Below are 12,153 nucleotides of genomic sequence, written 5' to 3' on the forward strand. Positions count from 1 at the left end.
ATCAAAGAGCACAAAACACGATGGAATTCTTGAGAAACAAACCAGTACCATTCCTGGCTTCCCCAAATTATGCCTTGGTTACTTCCCTCATTGGGCTCACTGACTTGTATATGCCTTTTTTTTTTTTCAGCTTTAATTGAGTTTATTGGTACATTTTAGGGATACGGTACAGTTACATTCATTGTTGGAATCTTGTACCTCTACATGACAAGTCTTGGTTCTCATTTTTTCCCCTTACACCTGCCCTCCCTTCACCCCCTCCTCCCTTCCCCATCTACAAACACTTTATTTCCATCTTTTCATTATCTCACATTTTTTTCTTTTCCCTTATTACCGTTCCCCTACCCATCCCACCTTCCCTACACCTTTAGCTCCTTTCTTCCCATTTCTAAATGTCAGTAATCTTATTAGGATCTTATGTATTATTGCAGATTATTCACACCAGAGAAACTATTCAGTATTTACACATGTGTGACTTATTTATTTCACTTAGGAGTATATCCTCAATATGTATCCATTTTCCTATGAATGAACCTATTTTCTCATTCTTTATGGCTGAGTAATATTCCATTTTATAGAAAAACCACATCTTCTATATGCCTTTTAATCATTATAGGGCCCTATCTGCTTCACTGTTTTTAAAATTTCTTACAGGAACACATGAGGAGGGCATTTACTAACCAGACAGTCATGGAACTCATCATGTCAGGGTACTGGCCACTAAGGCAGAGGGAAGAAGCCTCACCTACCGCTGCCCCCACCAGATCCAGGTTTAGCCTCAACCTTCACCCCCTTTGTCAGCTTGAAGCAGGTCCAGAAGAAGAGACCTTCACCCAATAACCACAAAACAAAAAGCCTGGAATGCTAAATTTCCATTGCCTTAAGATGGCTGCCACATAGAATAGCAGCCTCCATGTTAAAATATGGTTTCTCCAAACAAGGGACAGGCTTCCTCTTCCCACTGTGCCTCCTTTCCCACCAAAAGAGCAACCTGATACTTGCTACCTCCTAGCAGCTAGGGATGTCACAAGCCCTTCCTTGTGATGTAACAGGCTCCTCCAATACCTTAATACCACCTCCCTCAACTCCACCCAGCTCAGACTAATCCCACCCCACTCCTATAAAAAAAGCTACCTGTTCTGCCATGTTGCTTTTCATCCTTTGTTCGGAGACAGCCTGGCAGATCCTCCTCATAATAAAGGCTTGTTATGGTCCTGCGGAAAAATAAAGAGAGAATAGAGCCATGTGTAATGCACCAGAATTTCCAGACTCTTCACAAAAGTCGATGAAACAATCAATTCCTGGAGTGGGGAGGGGCCACATTTCCTAAGCTTAACTGGAATGCTCCAAGAGATGTTAAGACAGCAATGACTAATTCATTATCTGATGTGTAAAACTCTCAGTAGCATGTTTTGCTTTTCCAGAATTCTGACTTTATCAGAATAACTTCACTCAACCATTTGTTCATTATGCCCATGATTCCCCAGGACACGGACTTGTTCTTCAAAAAGTGAGTTAATTCCTGCAACTGACTCGTGGCATTTTTCCAGGAACACAAGCTTAGTGGCATGTCTCAAAGGGACGATCCACAATAGTATGATCACAATTCTAAACAGGAGGAAGACATGTTTAAATGTATGCACGAGACTCTTTCAAGAAACACCGCTGATACAAACTCGTGGTGAAACAACAGTTTCTTTACTGTTTATTAGGGGGAAACTGGTAACGGGGGCAAAGAAAGGTCATGGAGCAGCAGCATTCTCCAGTCCTCTGATGCACAGTGAAGCTAGAGTGGGCTTCAGTTTGCCAAGGACTTTGTGGATCTCTCAGCTGGATGAAGATGTCCACAAACTTAAAGAGTTTCTTGAAATGAAATACTTAAAAAATTACGGTTAAAGAGCATGCTGGAGTTCGAGATCCAGTTGAAAAGAAAAGCTGCATTAACCTGAGAAGGCTTTTTAGAGGCCACACTTCCTATTAACACTAACTGGATGGAGGTGGGACTGGGCTCTGTAAAAATGAAATGGCTTTTTGTATTCATGTATATCCAGCTAGGAACTTGTACTTGCTATTTGTAAAAATAATGTAAACAATAGATCTTCGACATAGGAGATTCTCACAGCCCATTTGTGCTGCTGTAACAAAGTACCACAGTCTGGGCATCTTAGATACTTTCTCCTTGCTGAGACACCAACCATGACACCCACAAATCAGAGGAAGAAAGGTTTGTTCTGGCCCACAGTTTGTAGAGGTTTCAGTTCAAGGCACCTTGGCTCCAAGTCAAGGTGGCACAGAAGAGGAGCAACTTGTGAAAGAACTGTGCATGGCATGGTGGGCAGGAAGCATTAAGATATCAAGGCGGGGGCATCTTCCAGACCACAACCCCAGGGACCCACCTCCTCCCAGCAGGCTTCCTCTCTCAACATCACAGATAGTTATAAACTCAGCAGAACAATCCACTGATGAGTATCATGTCCTCATGCTCCAGTCACATCCCCACAGCCCACAGAACCAGAGAGGCTAGGGGTGGCGGAGGGGCATCTAAATATAAACAGTAATGCTGGATTTCTTGCAGTTGTGAGCACTGGAGAAGTCCAAGAAGAGTCCAAGAAGACCTGGGTGTCTGATGAGGCCTGCCTCTTGCACCCTCACAGAACGAAAGGGACAAAAAGTGGTGAATGTTGTGTTGCCACATGGCAGAGGATTGGGAGGTCAGGGAGCAAACTCTCTGAAGCTTCTTCTATAAGGGAAGTAATCTCACAAAGTCAGAGCCTTCATGGCCTTTTCACCTCTTAAAGGCCATCCTCTTCCATACTGTCACAATAGGGATCAGGTTTAAACATGAATTTTGGTGGGGACACACTGAAACCATAGCAGAAACAGACCAAAAAATGGGCCTAAAGGAGAATCTGAACTTTCTGAGTTTGGATCCTGTTTCCTAAACCATGTGTTCAATGAATCTACCAAACCATGTCTTTATCTAACAGAATGATTCACAGGCTTTGTAGTCAGATAGAATAAATTTAGAATCCTGGTCCTGCCATGCCTGTTCCCCCATTTCCACATCTATAACAAGGGGATAACTGATGTCTATTTCTACAGTTGAATGGAACAAGATGCTTCAGCTTTACCAATCAGGTCCTCTTGGGAATTTAGAGCTAGGATCAACAGGTTACTGTTCGACCTGGGATTGTGTTTTGTATACAGAAACTAATAAAATATGTGCTATATGACCATCTTTGGATGTACGAACTGCATGGAAAATGACTCATCTGAAAGAATTTCTAATTTGTAATTCCATCCTTTTGTTGTTGTTGTTATTATATAGTTCAGGCTGGCCTTGAACTCACTATGTATTCCAGGCTGGCCTTGGCAATCCTCCTGCCTAAACCTCCTGAGTCCTGGGATTACAGGCACGGGCCACCACTCCTGGCTAATTCTACCCTTTTGAGCTTTCTGCATTCCTGCCCATATTCCTTCTATCTTTATAACAATTTCCTTTTTGTGTCTATATTTAAACTAGTTTAAAATAATTTATGATCACTGCAAATCAAAGATATGTTTAGATACAGATTTTAAAAATCTAGATTATCTTGGTTTGATTGGCACTTAATGAGCAGTAGCTCTAAGTTCTGCCAATTTAACCAACTAGATAAGTTTGCTTTTCCTGTATTTAGCCCAAGAATGTTCTAGATTTTAATAAATGTCATCTATGTAATTGTATGTATTCTATATTTTCAATTGTAAAATGCTATTAGTTTCAAGATACATTGTTGGTTTAATCATAGTCTTTGGGAGAAACAAGGCACCCAATAAATGTATCTCATAATTTAAGAACTAAGCAAAAAAGAATATATATTTATCTATGAAATTACAGAGTGGTTTCTTCTTAAATATCACAATCTAATTTTAGGCTTTTTTCACATGCAGCACTCAGATATATGTACAATCATACTATTTTTCATGAATTTGATCTTAGGATCTCTTAAAACTTTGATCTGATGGCTAAATGTTGAGGAGTATCAAATTTTATCAGTGCTTAAATTAAGCTTAAATTCATGGCATTGGGTGAGAATGTGTCTTTTGTTTGGTTCTATTTATTTCTTGCTTAATTGATTTCCTTATCAATGAAAGTAAAAATCAGTTCTCTCAAAATTAGTTGGAAGCATTTACAGATAGAACTCTGGATGAGGTGTGATAGTTTGTGACATGATTGAGTCAGACCAACTTTCTTTGAAAATTACTTAACAAAATTACTGTCTATTCCTGGTAGTTTAAATGGACTTACAATTGAGAGGAAATTAGCATTTCTACTTACCATAGTCTTACTACTTACCTACACACACACACACACACACACACACACACACACACAAACACACACCACTTTTGTTTTAATGCTTTACTATGGTGTGGTCTTTTGAACCAGTTTAAGCAACAATTAAGAACAAAAATGGAATTAAAATTTCACCACCTGTGGTCCTAGAATGAAAGTAACCACTGAGGCATCTGCCTGCACTGAGACACGATTAAGGTAAACAGTGATAACCATAACAATGCAGGGACTTACACCCTTCTTTCAACAGTTGGTGCATTTCAGCTGAAATGAAATATCAGGCACATCCAAAATCATTTAAATAAATGAAAAAGAAAAAACACACTTCAGCATTGAGCAAAAATGGAATTTTCATATTACAGCTTCAGATGTGAGCCTCTCTTCCCCTCTCATGAGATACCTCCATAATATGAAAGATTTTCTCGCTGATGCACCCAGCATCCTGGCATCACTGCAGCACATTTCTGGGTACAGCAGGAGAGTTTGAGTCATGCACTCACCCAAAATTTGGAAATTCCTTTCTCTGGGTTATGCTTAATTTTGTGCTTTTAAACCAAACACTGCAGATGAACAATCTAGGACACAATGAGATCTACTGTATATGCCATTCAAAGTTCTATTCATAATATTGCACCCTAACTCTGTAATGAAAACAGTGTTTCACAAGAACCAGAATTCCCCATGCTGCTTTCAGTCATTTGCGTGTGAGATTTTTTTCCTTCCACATTTCTAAGCAGGTCTACCACTCCTTTTTTTCAATTTTTTTTTTTTTTTTTTACTTTGTAGAAATAGGTCTTGGCTATGTTTTTAACTACTTCCCAACCTACCCTCATTCAACGTTTAAAGTAAATATGATTAACAGTAATAATATCTAAATATAACCCTATTACTTTGAGACAAATATAATTGGCAATCTCCTGCTCCCTTTTAAACTGCATTAAAGAAGACCACGATAGCACAATTTACAGACAAAGATTTCACACAGGCTCAAACAATGTATGCCTCACTACATACAGTACTTTAAAATTTATTTTCTTATGAGAAAGATAAGAATCAATAGCAACAAAATTTATCTGAAAATAATAGTCAATGGTCACAATTTCTCATTTCTTTCTCCCAAGTGAGAGAAATACAAACAATTATATGGTGATTGCAACTCAGCTGCCAGCCTATAAAGGAAGAATCAATACAACCCCTACTGGCATTCTTTAAGGAATTAGAAACAAATGGAAAACATGCTTCTTCTCTGGAAGGCATCACAATCCTTTCTAGGACCAAATCGGAAAAGAGACAATAACTGCCTTTTAGTCTGCCCCTCATGTTGGGCCCACAATTTGTTCTTCGGTTGACTCTGCAGACTGTAGTTAAAAGCTCGGGTTTGGGGGCAGACAGATCTGAATTCACACTCCAAAGCTATAGCTCCTGTGTAACTTTCTGAGACTTAATCTCTACAAGCTTCAGTGTTCTCATATTAAAACAATCCTTCTACTCAGAGGATTTGAAGGATGAGGTCAGAAGATTCAGGTAAATTGTTAGTATGTACTTAGCATATACTAAGACTGTTAAATTTTACCTTCAGTGATTACTCTTTATACAATAATGATCAGTTAGCTATTGTTAAAGTGATAACTTGTAATAGTGACTAGGGGTGCATAACCAACCATTCCCAAACTCAGTGGCTTAAAATAGCCAGTGATTTATTTAGCTTAGCTCCTTTGTGCTGACAATTTGGGGTGGTCTTACCTCTGCGGACTGACTCACTCCGGAGTCTCTGCTCATGACGGCCTCCTAGAGCACAGGTGGACGACTGGGGCTTCTTACCTGGAACAAGGAGACCAGGCTTCACATTTCCTCATACCCTACTCACATAGCGTCTGTCTCTGTCCCACTGGACAAAGCAAGATGTAAGGCCAGCTCAGATTCAGGGATGAAGAAATATTTACTTCTTTGGGGGAACTAATTAATCTCGCCTACCTCTAATTTCCTCATAAAAAAGATAATCAACTGTGCAAGTGCACACACAGCTATGAATAACAACAGAGGCAATTTTTCCAATCATCTACCCAGAGTCTCTTGTAATTTCTGAGTTTACCTATCTGGGGTTCTTGTTTTCAAGCCATTTATGTTCCTTTCTCCCCTCCTTTTCTTCGTTCCCTCTATTTCTCACTCTTCCTCAAATACTTAGTATGTTCCCCAACAGAATGTTCAGCAAAAAATAAGATCTGACTCCAGTGGCATAAAAGCCTTATAAAGAACCTCACTGCCTAGGATGCCATTCTATTAAAAAGAACATTTTCCTTTCTCTTTCAGCAGTTCCATTTTACCCCGCGTTAAATGCTAGCTAGCATTTTAGTAAATAACAATGAGAGATAATGCTTTCCTCTAATTGTTTAAAATAATAGTGTTTCCAAGGAAGGATTTCCAGATGTTTTGTCTGATTTAATCAAGAACTCTTAACCTTATTATCTCTCCACTTTGCTCCCTAACCATTTGCAATTCTCTTTAGAAAGCTCAGATGACTGAAGCAGTTGGTTGGGGGTGATTAGGATTCTGCGTCTTGTGCACTGTCCTCATCACAGAAAAGGTTCGGTGATAGAAGCTTTTTTTCATTTGTCCTCATGAGTGTTTCCAGCGATTACAGCCAGCTCATGAGTGAGCAAACTACTCAGGAATTCAGAGTGCTAGGGTCTGAAAATGTAGGAGTGTAATCAGAAATGGCCTTGTGCAGTAGAGGTGGCCCTGGACTAGAACCTCGCTGTGCTTCAGGTCTTTCTGGGTAATGAAGCACAGACTGAAGGTAATGGGGCACAGGCTACACAAGATACAGAAACACCCAGAGTTTTTAACCAGGCCTGGACCCAGGTCCTGCTGCAGACCAAGCACTGTATGGCATCTTGGGAGTGGAAGCCAGACACTGGTAGTTTTTAAAGTTGCCCTGGCGATTCCAAAGTTCAGCCAAGGTTGAGAACTACTGACTTGATGAGACTCACAGAACACTGCAACATAAGGATTTGCTTCATTTTGAAATTAAGAAAAATTCAGCATAGACAGATAAAAGATTATCACAAGAACGGGGAAAGGGGATGGCAGGATTCACACCCAGATTTTCTAAGTCCAGAGTCAGTGTTTTTTATGCCATATAAGAACTAGAAAGTCTTGAGTCACCACTAAGCAACGGAAGAAATAAAATGGAATGAAAAAAGAGGCACATTAATATAAATATTTACTGAGCAGCAAAACTACATAAAAATGAGACCATCAATTTGCATCATTGTAACCTTTTGGGAATAAGCTGTTAGGAGAAGTAAACAGCCTTAGAGTTATTTTCTATAAGCTGTGAATTTGCTGGCAATTACCTTGCAAGCACTAAAATGCATGCTAATTAAAAGTGAATCAACTCAGTGAAAGATTCTGAACTTGAACAAATACTGGTCTAAATTGGGAACGTGGCTATTTTGGGAAATTTGGACTAAAGGCTAATGCTGTAATAGTATATCCACAATGACCTTTCTAATATTATTTTGATTTTCTAATTATTTTCCAAAAAGGAATAAAACACCATGGGCAAAGAACTTCTCTCCTTAATGGCCTATATTCTTGAAAGTGTACCATGAGGCATAAAAAAAGAAATCTCCTATTTAATTTCTAGTGGGTGTTCTCCTTGATTTGAAGGTAACATTAGCTTTGAAGAGTATAAATTCAGTAAGTAGGCATCATTATCAATGATTAATGTATAGGAAGAAAATGTTCTAGTCCTGACCAACCTGGAGGTATAAATGAGGACATGTCAGTGCCCAAGTTATGCTGCTTTTCTTCCCCACTTGCATTTGCAGGGCCTCACCAGCTCTCATCTGAAACCACCCCATTTGTTTCTGAGGTTGTCTGTTACCTGCTGAGTACAGGAGAGGCCCCAGCACCTTTCAGGTACCCAGGAGGTGTGCAAATGAACTCTGGAAATGTAAAGTTAGCCTAGGGCCCTAGAAAGATCTATTTGGAATTACTGATACTTGAAAACAATTTCAGGCACAATCATAATCCTCATTCATTGTAAATTACAATCCATGAAAACACTTTCATTTTTTCATTTCCCTATTCTCACCCCTTTCCTTTCCCCTCTTTAGGTTATCACTGCAAAAGTCCACGCTGTTTTTTATGCATGTTTTTAATTTGCACTAGTAGCACTATGCTGGAAATATCGATATTCCTTCATCAGGTCACTCAACTCTATTTTAAGGCCAACCCACCCTCCTCTACCACGGAGAGCATTTCAATGACTCTCCTTACTCATAATGCTCATTGGATGGTTTTGAAAAAATTTTCAGGCCCATATAACTAGGATAACCACTGGGTCCTAAGGCATTTTTAATTACACTAAATATTCCTGAGTTTGAAGGATGAACAAAAGTTTCCTAAAAGGAGGGGTATGGGAAAGGCTATTCTAGCTAGGAAAAGAGCATGGCAAAAGAGTGAACAAGTGCCTTAAATCTTGGATTTTAAGGTGTTAGAATAGAAATAGAGTGATGAGGTGCCTGGGATATGGCGGTGGGGAACTACAGAGGGCTCAAGCCAGCTCTTCTAAGGTCTTCAGTTTCCATTGCTAAGCCAAGGGGTTTAAATGCTGAGCCATTAACAAGTGTTAAATCGGTGAAAGGCATCATTAGATATGCAGGTTGGAAGAGGCAGCTGCCTGCCTTGCATCCTAATGAAAGCATGTATGGGATACACTAACATGGCCCAAACACCCAAGACTGAGCATTCTTTCTGCAAGAAGATCTAGCAGGTTTTCTCAATGTCTGCCACACTCACACTGCGCATGGACAGTGCTGGGTAGTGTGGGGTCTGATGGAGATGCACAGATGGCAGTTCCTACCAGTCCAAATTGAGCTTCAAGAGAGGAGGACTGGAACAGTGAGGATGGAAAGGAAAGGTGCTTGTAAGAGGGGACAAAAGTATTGTCCAGGAGAGGCCAATGCTCTAGGGGCTTGTATGGTAACAGAGCTACTCGAATCCTATGTGTACTAACAAGGAAAATGATATATATAATCCAAACATCATGACACTGCTATTCCTGACTTTCATTTGCCCTTCCTCAGAATCTCTGGTTGCTGTTTTTTATTTCTGGCAATAAAATAAAAAAACAAGGGGGTTAAAAAAAGACACTATGGGCCAGACCATCTCAAGGCTTTTGAGACTTTCTTCCTTTTCTTTTTTAGTAACACAAGCAGAAATGTCTGTCTTGAGGAATCATACCTCCCTCTGGCTTCTAGGACACTATGCCCTCTCCATCTCCTGTCTTTCTGATTTGGCTTTACTGGCTCCACATCCTCCCTCAGAGGATTCTTATTCCTAGCATCAGATTCTGTTTCTGATGCAAAGAAGCCAAATCTCCCACTCTCAGATCTCAAAGCCCCACTTCAGGCTGGAATGTCCCGTTCCCTTCAGATTTGTTTACTCAGATGTCTCCCTTGGATGGCACCTCAATTTCAATATGTCAAAGAGAAACAAACGTGCATCTTTCCTTCACACCCCTCCCTAAGACAGCACCCCAGCACCACAGCTTTCCTTGTTTCAACCTTGGAGTTACATAACTAACAGATGCCTCTCTATTACATTCAGCCAGAAGCTACCAAATCTCAGGGTTCCTTTTTCTGCAGTAAGAATCAGGTCTTTCCACAATTACCAACAAGATTAAGCATCTCATACGTCTGCATCAGTATCAAGTTTCCTAATTAGTTGCTTACTTCCATGGTTTTTCTACCGTGCAGGCTGCCCTGCAGAGCCCTGGTTCTAATAATTTAATGCTATTGTACTGACTATGAACATAGAATGATTTGTTAAAGATGAATTCCAAACTTGAGTGTAAAGTGTATTAACTTTTTCTATTTTATCTGTTTTGTTTTCATACTTTAGAAAAAATACAGACATCCCTCAGTATATGCATGGGACTGGTTTCAGGATCTCCCACAGGCACCTAAATCCTTGGATGTTCAAGTCCCTTACAATTTCCTATGTATGTACATCATCACACATCATTCCTATAATTTTTTTTTTTTTTTTTTTTTTTGCTTTGGTACTGGGTATTAAACTCTGGGCCTCACACTTACCAGGTAGAAGCTACACCACTGAGCTACATCCCGGGTGTCGTCCTTAAACTTTAATCAGCTTTAGTTGTAACAAATAGAATGTAAATGTTATGTAATTAGTTGCCATATTGTTTAGTAAATAATTACAAAAAAGTCTGTACGTATTCAGTACAAACATGTCTTTCCTCAAATCTTTGGTTGAGTCCAATGAACTCACAGATACAGGGGGCCAACTGTAGGAACACTATCTACATAGCTGAGTTAATGTGCTCCAGCCCCTACTGCTGGTCAGGCAAGGACTTACGTAGCATGCTGTACAAATATATTCACATTTGTAATATGAACAGAATATTGTTGTCGCCATTTTCTGAGAAGTATACAGTACAGTGGTAGAATACAAGCACTTATGATAGTTTAATATTGAATGGGAAAAGTGCTATAGTAGAGACAAATGAAGATACCACAAAAGTTCTGGGGAGAAAAATTGGGAGCAGAGAAAAATTTTTTTCTTTTGTTTTTTGAGACGGTCTCACTATGTAGCTGAGACTGACCTGGAACTCACACTATGTAGTCCAGGCTGGTCTCGAACTCATAGCAGTCCTCCTGCCTCAGCCTTCCAAGTGCTGGGATTACAGGTGATAGCCACCACGCCCGGACAGAGAAAATTTTATAGCTGATAAAAATATGCAATAGTATACTGATACCTAAGAAAATATGAGTCAAGTACTTGGTAGTGTGGCTTTTACCAGGAGCAAATGGCAGTTTCTTTTATATCTATCGGACATATTCTCCTCTCCTCAGATTCTGTGACGCATTCTACTACCCTCCACCCTCTTCCTAGCCTCGGTCAGGGCTTCCCACCCAGGTCTTCGCGACTGCCAAGTACACCAAGTACACTGAAGATTTAATTTCCCCCAGGCCCTTCCTGGTTTCTTATCTTGATCTTTATGGCCTCCTCTCAGTACTGCACAATCTTACTTCCTAACCAGATGCTGGTACTAGGCTGCAGGACAAAGGCTCTCACGATAAACATGTATTTAAATCCCCACTTGAGTTTCAGTAGGTTTGCCTCGGGACCCAGGAATCTGCTTGTTACCAGGTCCCCAGATCCTCTGGGCACACTGAACCACTTTGAGAAATACTGTTAGATCTCTGCGGCAGGTTTCTATATTCCCGTAGGTCTGTGCCCAGCCCACTACGCCTAGCAAAATTTACATATACCGCTGGATGCTTTCTGGCTTTGAGCTTTCGGTCATAGAACCATTAAAGACACCGAGTCAGGAACAGTTGCCCAGCAAAGTGCTCTAGACCGCCCTCTCCGAGGAGACCCACTAACTCCTCAGGAGGCATAAGATCACTCTGAAAGTCACCAGAAGATCAAGAGGAAATGACATTCCTATTCTAAAAAGAAAAACGCGGCCCTCGCCCACAGGACCTTATAGCGCGTCTCAAAACACCGCCAGAATTTGCGGCAAGCTAAACAGCTTGAAAGGCATTACCCTTACACTCACACCTCAAAGTGATGTACCCCAATAGGTCTGAATAAAAACGAACAGCACGCCTGTTGCCAGGATTGGAAACACCAGAGGAGCGCAGAAGTCCTTTCCCCAGTACGGGCTGGGTGGTTTCTGAGAGACCAGCAGTTCATCCGGCGGGGGCGGGGTCAGGACGCCGGCGACGCGTGACGTCACGTCGTGAGCACGCCCCACGCGACGTGCGGCCCGTACCTCGGCT

At 40.7% G+C, this 12,153-nt stretch overlaps 1 long non-coding RNA gene across 1 annotated transcript; it reads right to left on the minus strand.

The window, feature by feature from the left end:
• Positions 1-1,177: 1,177 nt before the first annotated feature.
• Positions 1,178-12,072, minus strand: LOC104875395. Its single transcript, XR_784049.2, has 3 exons — positions 11,931-12,072; positions 6,080-6,157; positions 1,178-1,214 (listed from the first exon to the last, which is right to left on the minus strand). It is a non-coding gene; the product is annotated as an uncharacterized LOC104875395 (long non-coding RNA).
• Between the last annotated feature and the right edge of the window lie 81 nt (positions 12,073-12,153).

The sequence above is a fragment of the Fukomys damarensis genome, unplaced genomic scaffold (assembly GCF_012274545.1).
Source record: "Fukomys damarensis isolate Sample0158 unplaced genomic scaffold, DMR_v1.0_HiC HiC_scaffold_5, whole genome shotgun sequence".
Classification (NCBI taxonomy): Eukaryota; Metazoa; Chordata; class Mammalia; order Rodentia; family Bathyergidae; genus Fukomys; species Fukomys damarensis.